The sequence below is a fragment of the Triticum dicoccoides genome, chromosome 5A (assembly GCF_002162155.2).
Source record: "Triticum dicoccoides isolate Atlit2015 ecotype Zavitan chromosome 5A, WEW_v2.0, whole genome shotgun sequence".
Taxonomy (NCBI): Eukaryota; Viridiplantae; Streptophyta; class Magnoliopsida; order Poales; family Poaceae; genus Triticum; species Triticum dicoccoides.
This window is the reverse complement of record NC_041388.1, coordinates 79,663,684-79,676,419: the sequence shown is the minus strand read 5'-3', so window position 1 is coordinate 79,676,419 and position 12,736 is coordinate 79,663,684.

Below are 12,736 nucleotides of genomic sequence, written 5' to 3'. Positions count from 1 at the left end.
TGTTAGCTGCAGGTGAACATTGAAGTTTGTTCCTTGTTGGAACATGGAGATGTTGTTCCTTGTTGGAACATGTCTATTTGGTTGGGATATCACAATATCTCTTATTTAATTAATGCATCCATATACTTGGTAAAGGGTGGAAGGCTCGGCCTTATGCCTGGTGTTTTGTTCCACTCTTGCCGCCCTAGTTTCCATCATATCGGTGTTACGTTCCCGGATTTTGCGTTCCTTACGCGGTTGGGTTATAATGGGAACCCCTTGACAGTTCGCCTTGAATAAAACTCCTCCAGCAATGACCAACCTTGGTTTTACCATTTTCCACCTAGCCTTTTCTTTCCCTTGGGAGTCGCGCTCCCGAGGGTCATCATTATTTTAACCAGCCCCCCCCCCCGGGCCAGTGCTCCTCTGAGTGTTGGTCCGACCGAGTAGACTGCGGGGCCACCTCGGGGCAACTTGAGGGTTGGTTTTACTCGTAGGATGTCTCATCTGAGTGTGCCCTGAGAACGAGATATGTGCAGCTCCTATCAGGATTTGTCGGCACATTCGGGCGGTGTTGCTGGACTTGTTTTACCATTGTCGAAATGTCTTGTAACCGGGATTCCGAGTCTGATCGGGTCTTCCCGCTAGAAGGAATATCCTTCATTGACCGTGAGAGCTTCTGATGGGCTAAGTTGGGACACCCTTGCAGGGATTTGAACTTTCGAAAGCCATGCCCGCGGTTATGGGCAGATGGGAATTTGTTAACGTCCGGTTGTAGAAAACCTGAAGTTGACCTTAATTAAAATACATCAACCGTGTGTGTAACCGTGATGGTCTCTTTCCGGCGGAGTCTGGGAAGTGAACACGGTGTTGGAGTAATGCTTGACGTAGGTTGTTCTAGGATCACTTCTTGATCATAGTTGTTCGACCGTGCTTTTGCCTTCTCTTCTCGCTCTCTTTTGCGAATAGGTTAGCCACCATATATGCTAGTCGCTTGCTGCAGCTCCACCTCATACATTTTACCTTACCCATAAGCTTAAATAGTCTTGATCGCGAGGGTGTGAGATTGCTGAGTCCCCGTGACTCACAGATACTTCCAAACCAGCTTGCAGGTGCCGATGAGTTTGTGCAGATGATGCAACCAAGCCCAGGAGGAGCTCGATGAAGATCTTGGCCTTTGTGTTGATCCGTTTCTAGTTGATCAGTAGTGGAGCCCAGTTGGGGTCGATCGGGGACCTTGTCGCTTTTGGGGTTCTTCTTTTATTTTGGTTCTGTAGTCGGACCTTGATTGTATTTGGATGTTGTAATGCTGTACTCATGTATTTGTGTGAAGTGGCGATTGTAAGCCAACTATGTATATTTTCCCCTATTGTATTACATGGGTTGTTTGTGAAGATTACCTCACTTGCGACATTGCTTTCAATGCGGTTATGCCTCTAAGTCATGCTTCGACACGTGGGAGATATAGCCGCATCGAGGGCATTACAAGTTGGTAATCAGAGCCTTCCCCGACCTTAGGAGCCCCCTGCTTGATCGAATCGCTGGCGTTATTGAGTCTAGAAATGCTTTGAGTCATTTAGAAATTATATATATCGGAGAGTTAGGACTTCCTTTTACTCCTCAGTCCCTTCGTCGCTCTGGTGAGGCATCCTGACGTAGAGTTTTGAATCTTCTCTTCACAAATTTCACTAAAAAAATTTAGGATCACGCGGGTATCTTGGAATCGTTCCGATGGTTTTGTGACGAGGACATTGTTCTTGGTGCCTCCTGTCATTTAGGGGTTGTGGCATTGTCCCGGGGAGTTGAACTCCGAGGTGTTGTCGTCACAATTTTATCGTTGCAGTTCTGGAATACCTGAGTTTAGTTTTGCCGACATCGAAAATCTCTTTTATGCAGTTGTTGGTGAGATAACCTCGACGCCACCCAGTACTGGGGCGGGAGTTCGGGAGTATTGCCATAACTCGTATAATGGATGCTTTTCGAAGGTTGAGGTTAATGATTTCCGAAGGTTTCTTGGTTATGTGTTGAAGGATGGATACAGTTGGATGTAGGATTTGTTAGTTTTGGGTGAGATATTATGCTTCCCCTGTATCCCCAACACTTGATTGCATAACCGGAAAATTTCGGGAGTTTATAAGTGGGTATTCAAGTAGCTCCTAGGATTTCTTTCCGACAGATGTATGATATGAAATTGGGGTTCGACGTCTAGTGGTCCGCCTATCCACGGTTGGTTTTGCAGTGGTCTCGTTGTGTCTTAATGAGTCCTTCGCTATGCCGACTCGGGGACGCTTCGTATGTCATGTGCACTGCCTTGTACATGATGGTGCTGTAAGATCAAGCCCGTGTAGGCCCCACCATGAAAACTTCAGACGAAATCTCTATCATATGTTTGTTCCGGCTTATTCTGCAAGCCAATCCTTTGTTTTGTTTTGAGTTGTGGTATTCGAGTAGCTTCAATGTCAAGTGTTGACTCCATACCTTCCCTAAGCGGTGTTCTCATATTCCTATGTGAATACTAATCCTTCTCATTTATTGAGATTGTCATGTCAATTCTTTTCACTGGTGTGTTTCTCTTCAAGTGGATCCGATCATTCCAACATCCGCAAGATCAAGTATCAGTTCTTATCAACGGTATTTGTTTCATCCGTCTCCAAGTTGCCTTTGTTTTTTTTCCCACCCACCCACCCTTTTTCTTCAAGGACTAAGATTTCTTAATCAAGTATCAATTTTATTGATGGGAAGCCTCTCCATTCTTTTCCGTCAATATTCTTATCCGGTGTTTCTCATGAAGATTTTAACGGAGCTTCAAGATCATCATTCTTCATTCTTTTCCTCTCCGGTGGATACAATTCAAGTTTTCTATGTTGATCATAGTCTTTTCCTTGTTTCAAATACCTTCTCATACCGGTGCACCTCATAATAATTCATTTCTCGATATTCATTTGTTCCGGAGTGCGAAAGATATCTCAAGGCTCGTCTTATCATTCAAAATCCGTTCAACCTATTTTGAGGTTGTTATCTCATTCAAGCCTTTTAATTCAACCCGGTGCTTTCTCTCTTTTAAATCGTTCAACGGTGTTTTTCTTTTGAGTGGGCCCTAACCCACAGGTCTTTTTCCAGGATCTTACCTGACTCTTCTAATTCTCCCGGAGATATCCTTAAAATTCTTTTCGAAGTTTGACGTAAGAATGAGTTATCATCAGTCAAATGTCTTTCTCCAAGATCTTCCAAATTCTTTTCATCATTGGTTCAACTTTTCTATTCTTCTTTATTCCAGAGTGCCTCAAAAATTCATGGTGGTGTTTCTTGAAGTCATTCTCAGATTTTGAAGACCGAAGAAGAGTTTTCCCTCCATACCTTATCTGTTCTCTCAAAGATTCATGGTGCTAGCTTGTTGCCATCCTCTCATAATTGTTTTCATTGTGAGTATTCTTTTCACCTATCCGGAGCATTTCTTGAGTTTTTTTCCATTTCTTTACTCCGAAGGCCATTGTTCTCCAAATCTTATCGGTGCATCATTCAAGTATTCTCTTGTCAACTCATGACCTCTTCGTTCTTATGTTTCTAAATCCCCTAAAGTATCCTGGTTCATTCTATAATTCATACCGGCGATTCATCCCTTTTACTTCATGCATTTTCAATTCTACTGGTGGCTCTTCCAAGATTCTTCTTCCTTTGTTATAATCTCAAATGACTCTTTCTTTCCAATTCTTACGGTGGTTCGTTCAAGAGTTCTCGACTTTCGTTATCATATCAATTTATTCGTTGTTTTCAATCCTTCCGGTGTTTCGTTGAAGGCATTCTCAAGTTGACACTATATCTATCTTAATCCTTTCCACGAGAGTAAGTAGTATGCCAATTCCGTTGCTTCTCATCAATTAAATTGGTGAAGGATACGCATAATGTAATTCTTATTCTTGTTTCATCGAGTGAACTCAATTCCTTATTCCGGAGGTTCATCATATCACATTCTTGGTTTGAGATGCTTTATCTTTTCTTTCCCGAAGTTCCAAGCTCTAATTATCACGGAGATCCATCTAAATCGTTGCAAGGATTCACCTTGTGTTTTCAATTTCTCTTTCTTTTCATTCCTTTGGTTACCGGAGTCCTTCATGGAGGCTCGACATGGTGATTCATCAAGGATTTAATTCCTTCTCGAAGTTTTCATCGAGATTCTTTTCTAGGAAGCTCAAGCATTCTTCATCTTGCATCCGGAGTGCAATTCCTTTCTTCCATATCATTGGAGGTGGTATTATGTTATTCTTGATAATTTCCTTCGTGCTTCATGATTCACAAGTTATCAAGAATGAGGTATTTAAATCCATTAATCTCTATGTTGGAGTTGTCTTGTGTCATATTTTCACCTACAACTTTCCCTAAGGATTGTTGCTATTATGGTGCTTATAAAGGACCCAAGTTCTTCTTTTATCCTCCCGATGAAATAAGTTTCTCGTCTCCTTGTTCTTATCAATCCAATTCTTTTCCCGTGAGTGGCAGGTTGTCACCTCATCATTTGAGATGTATTCCATAAGACCGTATCAAGCTTATTCTTTTCGTTGTTGGTTTTTCCAACAACTCCGTTCGACCCTTCTCCAAAAAATGCCTTGCCGGGCTCTTTTGTGGCAGATGTTGGCATTTTCTTCTCCATTCTCCTATTTCAATGATCTAACTTCTATTCTTTTCTTCCGGAGGCATTGTGATGCTGCTCTCTTCAACCCATCTTTTCGTTTTGTCAGGATCGTGTTCTTTTCTTGGTTTATCCATTTAACCGGAGTGTTGTACCCTTTTGCTCAAGTTCTTTTCACCTTATCAAGTCTTGCTTAACTTCTTAACCGGAGTGGTTTCAATATATATATCTTGCCCTTCAACCTCAAGGTTTTTCACAATGTTCTTTGTTCCTCTTTTTCTACGGAGTGTTGTCAACTTTGTTCGCCTTCGTTGTATTCTTTTCTCGAAATTGTTCAACCTCGCAAGGTTCTTTGGTTTCACCCATTGGTCAAAGAAGCAACTTAGTTTTACCTCTTCTCTTTCTCGTCCGTTGTCCCTCCGGTGCCATTCTAGATCTCGGGACGAGATCCTCTCGTAGTGGTGGAGTGTTGTGACGCCCCGAGACCGATGTGCCATGTGTCCTCCAGTTATTCGCTGTTGTTGCCTTATCATTGCTTGCGTGTCATGCATTGCATATCATGTCATCATGTGCATTTCATTGCATACATGTTCATCTCATGCATCCGAGCATTTTCCTCGTTGTCCGATTTGTAATCTGGCGCTCCTATGTCATCCGGTGTCCCTTTCTACCTCTTTTCGTGTGCGGGTGTTAAACATTTCCGGATTGGACCGAGACTTGTCATGCGGCCTTGGTTTATTACCGGTAGACCGCCTGTCAAGTTTCGTGCCATTTGGACTTCGTTTGATACTCCAACAGTTAACCGAGGGACCGAAAAGGCCTCGTGTGTGTTGCAGCCCAACACCCCTCCAAAGTGGCCAAAAACCCACCTAAACCTCCTCCATCATCTCCATCGTTCGATCACGATCGCGTGGCCGAAAACCGCACCCCATTGGACTCTCCTAGATCCCTCTACCTATAAATATGTGGCCTCCCCCGAAATTTTCGCGGATGAAACCCTAACCCTCTTCTCCATCGCACCGCCGGACATGTCCGTCTTGCCGGCGGACGCGTCCACTCCGCCGCCACGTCGTCCCGGCCAACCGGGAAGTGACACGTCGCCTCGCCGCCGTGTCCGTCCACTTGCGCGCTGCCACGTTGCCGTCCCCGCCGTCCCTCCACCACGCGGCCCGTCCGTCCCGGGGGAGGCCCGCCCGGGCCTGAGGCTTCCCGTCGCCACTCAGGCTCCGCGCCGCCCGCTTCATCGTCGTCCGCGCCCGCAACCTCCTGGCTGGAGCGCGCGTCGCCGCCTCCGTCCTACTCCGGCGGCCGCCTCGACCGGCTGCCACCCCATACCTTCCCTCGTCGGTCGGAGCTCGCCCGCCGCCGCCCGGCTTCCTCCTCGCCGCCGGGAGCCCCGCGCCTCCCCGCTCCTTCTCCGGCCAGATCCGGCCTCGGGAGGGCCGGATTCGGCGAGCTACGCTCTCCGGCGACCTCCACCTCCACCACGGCGACTTCTCCGGCGAACCTCGTTAACAGCACCACCCTGATCTGGATCGGGAAGAAGGTTGACTTTCCACCCCCCCCTCGAAAATCTACAAAGTCCCCAGTATTTTTGGGCATATTCATCATGTCATAACTTCATCACCGTTGCTCCGATTCGTGCGTATAGCATATCAAAATGTTCGTCTCGACGAGTACATAATTTCATCTCCTTGCATCATTTTCATTTGAGCTCATCTTGATGCCCGAAATGTCGTCGGAAGAGGGCTATGTGAGTAATTTGCCAGATCTGTTTCATCAAATAGATATTTGTCATTTTTGCCATGTTTAATGTGTGCATGATATGATCCTGAGCTCTACATGTGTTTTGTTATATGCCATGCCATCTTTACATAGGTGCTTACCATGTATTTTTGTGATATGTGTAGTCACTAGCACAAGCTTGCAAAGTAGCATATTCGGTAATTGCAAAGTCCTTGTCCTGATTTTGTCGTTATGACATATGTTCATGTTGTTTTCTAGTGATCCGTGCCTCTTTTGAGGATGATCACTAAGGATGTTTTATTAATATTGTGGTGCTCTATCCATCCATGTCTTTGTTTTCATTTATCGAGCACCCTAGCTTGAGTCAATCAAGCTCTACTTTTGCTATATCGTGAATCCTGGCAGATTTTTGACTTGTTAGCGATTTTGCCGAGGATGTTGCTATTGATCCGTGCATGCTATGTTGTTGTTCTTGCCATGTCTAGCTTCTATGCCATATATTCTTGAGGGGTGTATGCTTAGTTTGTCATGTCATGCTATGTAGTGAGTGCATCGAGTTCGTAAACATGCCTACTCGTTAACTGTTTTGCATGCTCCAGTTTTTCACTAAGTCTGAGATCTGTTTATATTTTTGCCATGTTCACATGCTTGCAATTGTATTTTATGATCCCTTTTGGCTCAAGGTCACTAAGCGAATTTTGTTAAGTGCTTTGAGTAGCTTCATGCCATGCCTTTCTTTTCCATGATAAGTTCCTGTAGCTTGTAGTTTTCATGCTCTAAAGTGTGCCACCTGATGTTAAATTCCAGACTTGTGTTCATTTCACTAAGTCTGAAACCTGTTATCATTTGCACTTTTGCCATGCTTGTTTGAACCTGTTAATGGATGAATTGGCCATATCTCAGTGTTCATCTTTTGTCAAGCATCATGAGTAGATCCCTGCCATGTATTTTGTTGTCATGTTTGAGTGCTGTAGCATATTTATCTTGATGCATTTAGATGGCTACTTGCTGATTATCGCAGACCGGTGCCATATTTGTTTTGCTTGCCATTTCCAAACCGTGCATCCGATTCCGGTGATCTTTATATCGATTTCAACCGAAATCACCTCATCTTTCCAGTGGCACTCTTGTATTTCCAAGTTGGGGCCAGGTTCAATCATTCCTTTCCAAATCATGCATATGCATCACATGCCGCATCCCGCATATCATACCATGTTCATGTGTGGTTTGTTTACTATGTTGTGTGCTTCTTTTTTGGTGTTGCTTCTTTGGGTTGGTTCCGTTAACATCATGATTGTGAGGACCCATTCGTCTACGTCCGTTTGTCTTCTTCATGGACTCGTTCTTCTTCCTTGCGGGATTTCAGGCAAGATGACCATACCCTCGAAATCACTTCTATTTTTGCTTGCTAGATGCTCGCTCTTTTGCTATGCCTATGCTATGATACCTACCACTTGCTTATCATGCCTCCCATATTGTTGAACCAAGCCTCTAACCCACCTTGTCCTAGCAAACCATTGTTTGGCCATGTTACCGCTTTGCTCAACCCCTCGTATAGCATTGTTAGCTGCAGGTGAACATTGAAGTTTGTTCCTTGTTGGAACATGGAGATGTTGTTCCTTGTTGGAACATGTCTATTTGGTTGGGATATCACAATATCTCTTATTTAATTAATGCATCCATATACTTGGTAAAGGGTGGAAGGCTCGGCCTTATGCCTGGTGTTTTGTTCCACTCTTGCCGCCCTAGTTTCCATCATATCGGTGTTACGTTCCCGGATTTTGCGTTCCTTACGCGGTTGGGTTATAATGGGAACCCCTTGACAGTTCGCCTTGAATAAAACTCCTCCAGCAATGACCAACCTTGGTTTTACCATTTTCCACCTAGCCTTTTCTTTCCCTTGGGAGTCGCGCTCCCGAGGGTCATCATTATTTTAACCCCCCTCCCCCGGGCCAGTGCTCCTCTGAGTGTTGGTCCGACCGAGTAGACTGCAGGGCCACCTCGGGGCAACTTGAGGGTTGGTTTTACTCGTAGGTGAAGGAAATATGCCCTAGAGGCAATAATAAATTATTATTTCTTTCCTTATATCATGATAAATGTTTATTATTCATGCTAGAATTGTATTAACCGGAAACATAATACATGTGTGAATACATAGACAAAAAGAGTGTCACTAGTATGCCTCTACTTGACTAGCTCGTTAATCAAAGATGGTTATGTTTCCTAACCATGAACAAGGAGTTGTTATTTGATTAACGAGATCACATCATTAGGTGAATGATCTAATTGACATGACCCGTTCCATTAGCTTAGCACCCGATCATTTAGTATGTTGCTATTGCTTTCTTCATGACTTATACATGAAGGAAATATGCCCTAGAGGCAATAATAAAGTTATTATTTATTTCCTTATATCATGATAAATGTTTATTATTCATGCTAGAATTGTATTAACCGGAAACATAATACATGTGTGAATACATAGACAAACAAAGTGTCACTAGTATGCCTCTACTTGACTAGCTCGTTAATCAAAGATGGTTATGTTTCCTAACCATGAACAATGAGTTGTTATTTGATTAACGGGATCACATCATTAAGTGAATGATCTGATTGACATGACCCATTCCATTAGCTTAGCACCCGATCGTTTAGTATGTTGCTATTGCTTTCTTCATGACTTATACATGTTCCTATGACTATGAGATTATGCAACTCCCATTTGCCGGAGGAACACTTTGTGTGCTACCAAATGTCACAATGTAACTGGGTGATTATAAAGGAGCTCTATAGGTGTCTCCAAAGGTACATGTTGGGTTGGCGTATTTCGAGATTAGGATTTGTCACTCCAATTGTCGGAGAGGTATCTCTGGGCCCTCTCGGTAATGCACATCACTTAAGCCTTGCAAGCATTGCAACTAATGAGTTGGTTGCGGGATGATGTATTACAGAACGAGTAAAGAGACTTGCCGGTAACGAGATTGAACTAGGTATTGGAATACCGACGATCGAATCTCGGGCAAGTAACATACCGATGACAAAGGGAACAACATATGTTGTTATGCAGTCTGGCAGATAAAGATCTTCGTAGAATATGTAGGAGCCAATATGAGCATCCAGGTTCCGCTATTGGTTATTGACCGGAGACATGTCTCGGTCATGTCTACATTGTTCTCGAACCCGTAGGGTCCGCACGCTTAAGGTTACGATGATAGTTATATTATGAGTTTATGCATTTTGATGTACCGAAGTTTGTTCGGAGTCCCGGATGAGATCACGGACATGACGAGGAGTCTCGAAATGGTCGAGACATAAAGATTGATATATTGGAAGCCTATGTTTGGATATCGGAAGTGTTCTGGGTGAAATCGGGATTTTTCCACAGTACCGGGAGGTTACCGGAACCCCCCGGGAGCTATATGGACCATAGTGGGCCTTAGTGGAAAAGAGAAGAGGCAGACCAACATGGGCCGCGTGCCCCTCCCCTCCCTTGGTCCGAATAGGACAAGGAGAGGGGACCGGCCCCTCTCTCTCCTTTGCCCCCTCCGCGAATCCTACTCCAACTAGGATTGGGGGGGGGGAATCCTACTCCCAGAGGGAGTAGGACTCTCCTGGCGCGCCTCTCCATGGCTGGCCGCACCCCCCTCCCTTAGTCCTTTATATATGGAGGCAGGGGCACCCCAGAAACACACAAGTTGATCCACGTGATCATATTATTAGCCGTGTGTGGTGCCCCCTTCCACTATAGTCCTCGATAATATTGTAGCGGAGTTTAGGCGAAGCCCTGCTGCAGTAGTACATCAAGATCGTCACCACGCCGTCATGCTGACGGAACTCTTCCCCAACACTTTGCTGGATCGGAGTCCGGGGATCGTCATCGAGCTGAACGTGTGCTAGAACTCGGAGGTGCCGTAGTTTCGGTGCTTGATCGGTCGGATCGTGGAGACGTACGACTACATCAAACAAACGCTTCCGTTGTCGATCTACAAGGTACGTAGATCATACTCTCCCCTCTCGTTGCTATGCATCACCATGATCTTGCGTGTGTGTAGGAAATTTTTTGAAATTACTACGTTCCCCAACAGTGGCATCCGAGCCTAGGTTTTATATGTTGATGTTATATGCACGAGTAGAACACAAATGAGTTGTGGGCGATATAAGTCATACTGCTTACCAGCATGTCATACTTTGGTTCGGCGGTATTTTTGGACGAAGCGGCCCGGACCGACATTACGCGTACGCTTACGCGAGACCGGTTCTCCCGACATGCTTTGCACATAGTTGGCTTGCGGGTGACAGTTTCTCCAACTTTAGTTGAATCGAGTGTGGCTACGCCCGGTCCTTGCGAAGGTTAAAACAGCACCAACTTGACAAACTATCGTTGTGGTTTTGATGCGTAGGTAAGATTAGTTCTTGCTTAAGCCCGTAGCAGCCACGTAAAACTTGCAACAACAAAGTAGAGGACGTCTAACTTGTTTTTGCAGGGCATGTTGTGATGTGATATGGTCAAGACATGACGCTTATTTTTGTTGTATGAGATGATCATGTTTTGTAACCGAGTTATCGGCAAGTGGCAGGAGCCATATGGTTGTCGCTTTATTGTATGCAATGCAATCGCGATGTAATGCTTTACTTTATCACTAAGCGGTAGCGATAGTCGTGGAAGCACAAGCTTGGCGAGACGACAATGATGCTACGATGGAGATCATGGTGGCACGCCGGTGACGATGGTGATCACGACGGTGCTTCGGAGATGAAGATCACAAGCACAAGATGATGATGGCCATATCATATCACTTATATTGATTGCATGTGATGTTTATCTTTTATGCATCTTATCTTGCTTTGATTGACGGTAGCATTATAAGATGATCTCTCACTAAATTGTCAAGAAGTGTTCTCCCTGAGTATGCACCGTTGCGAAAGTTCTTCGTGCTGAGACACCACGTGATGATCGGGTGTGATAGGCTCTACGTTCAAATACAACGGGTGCAAAACAGTTGCACACGCGGAATACTCAGGTTATACTTGACGAGCCAAGCATATACAGATGTGGCCTCGGAACACGGAGACCGAAAGGTCGAGCGTGAATCATATAGCAGATATGATCAACATAGCGATGTTCACCAATGAAACTACTCCATCTCACGTGACGATCAAACATAGTTTAGTTGATTTGGATCACGTAATCACTTAGAGGATTAGAGGGATGTCTATCTAAGTGGGAGTTCTTAAGTAATATGATTAACTGAACTTAAATTTATCATGAACTTAGTCCTGGTAGTATTTTACAAATTATGTTGTAGATCAATAGCTCACGTTGTTGCTTCCCTGTGTTTATTTTGATATGTTCCTAGAGAAAATTGTGTTGAAAGATGTTAGTAGCAATGATGCGGATTGGATCCGTGATCTGAGGTTTATCCTCATTGCTGCATAGAAGAATTATGTCCTTGATGCACCGCTAGGTGACAGACCTATTGCAGGAGCAGATGCAGACGTTATGAATGTTTGGCTAGCTCAATATGATGACTACTTGATAGTTTAGTGCACCATGCTTAATGGCTTAGAATCGGGACTTCAAAGACGTTTTGAACGTCATGGAGCATATGAGATGTTCCAGGAGTTGAAGTTAATATTTCAAGCAAATACCCGAGTTGTGAGATATGAAGTCTCCAACAAGTTCTATAGCTAAAAGATGGAGGAGAATCGCTCAACTAGTGAGCATGTGCCCAGATTGTCTGAGTACTACAATCGCTTGAATCAAGTGGGAGTTAATCTTCCAGATAAGATAGTGATTGACAGAATTCTCTAGTCACCATCACCAAGTTAGTAGAACTTCGTGATGAACTATGATATGCAAGGGATAACGGAAACGATTCCCAAGCTCTTCGTAATGCGGAAATTGACGAAGGTAGAAATCGAGAAAAACATCAAGTGTTGATGGTGGACAAGACCACTAGTTTCAAGAAAAGGGCAGAGGGAAGAAGGGGAACTTCAAGAAGAATAGCAAGCAAGTTGCTGCTCAAGTGAAGAAGCCCAAGTCTGGTCCTAAGCCTGAGACTAAGTGCTTCTATTGCAAAAGGACTGGTCACTGGAAGCGGAACTACCCCAAGTGATTGGCTGATAAGAAGGATGGCAAAGTGAACATAAGTATATTTGATATACATGTTATTGATGTGTACTTTACTAGTGTTTATAGCAACCCCTCAGTATTTGATACTAGTTCAGTTGCTAAGATTAGTAACTCGAAACGGGAGTTGCAGAATAAACAGAGACTAGTTAAGGGTGAAGTGACAATGTGTGTTGGAAGTGGTTCCAAGATTGATATGATCATCATCGCACACTCCCTATACTTTCGGGATTAGTGTTGAACCTGAATAAGTG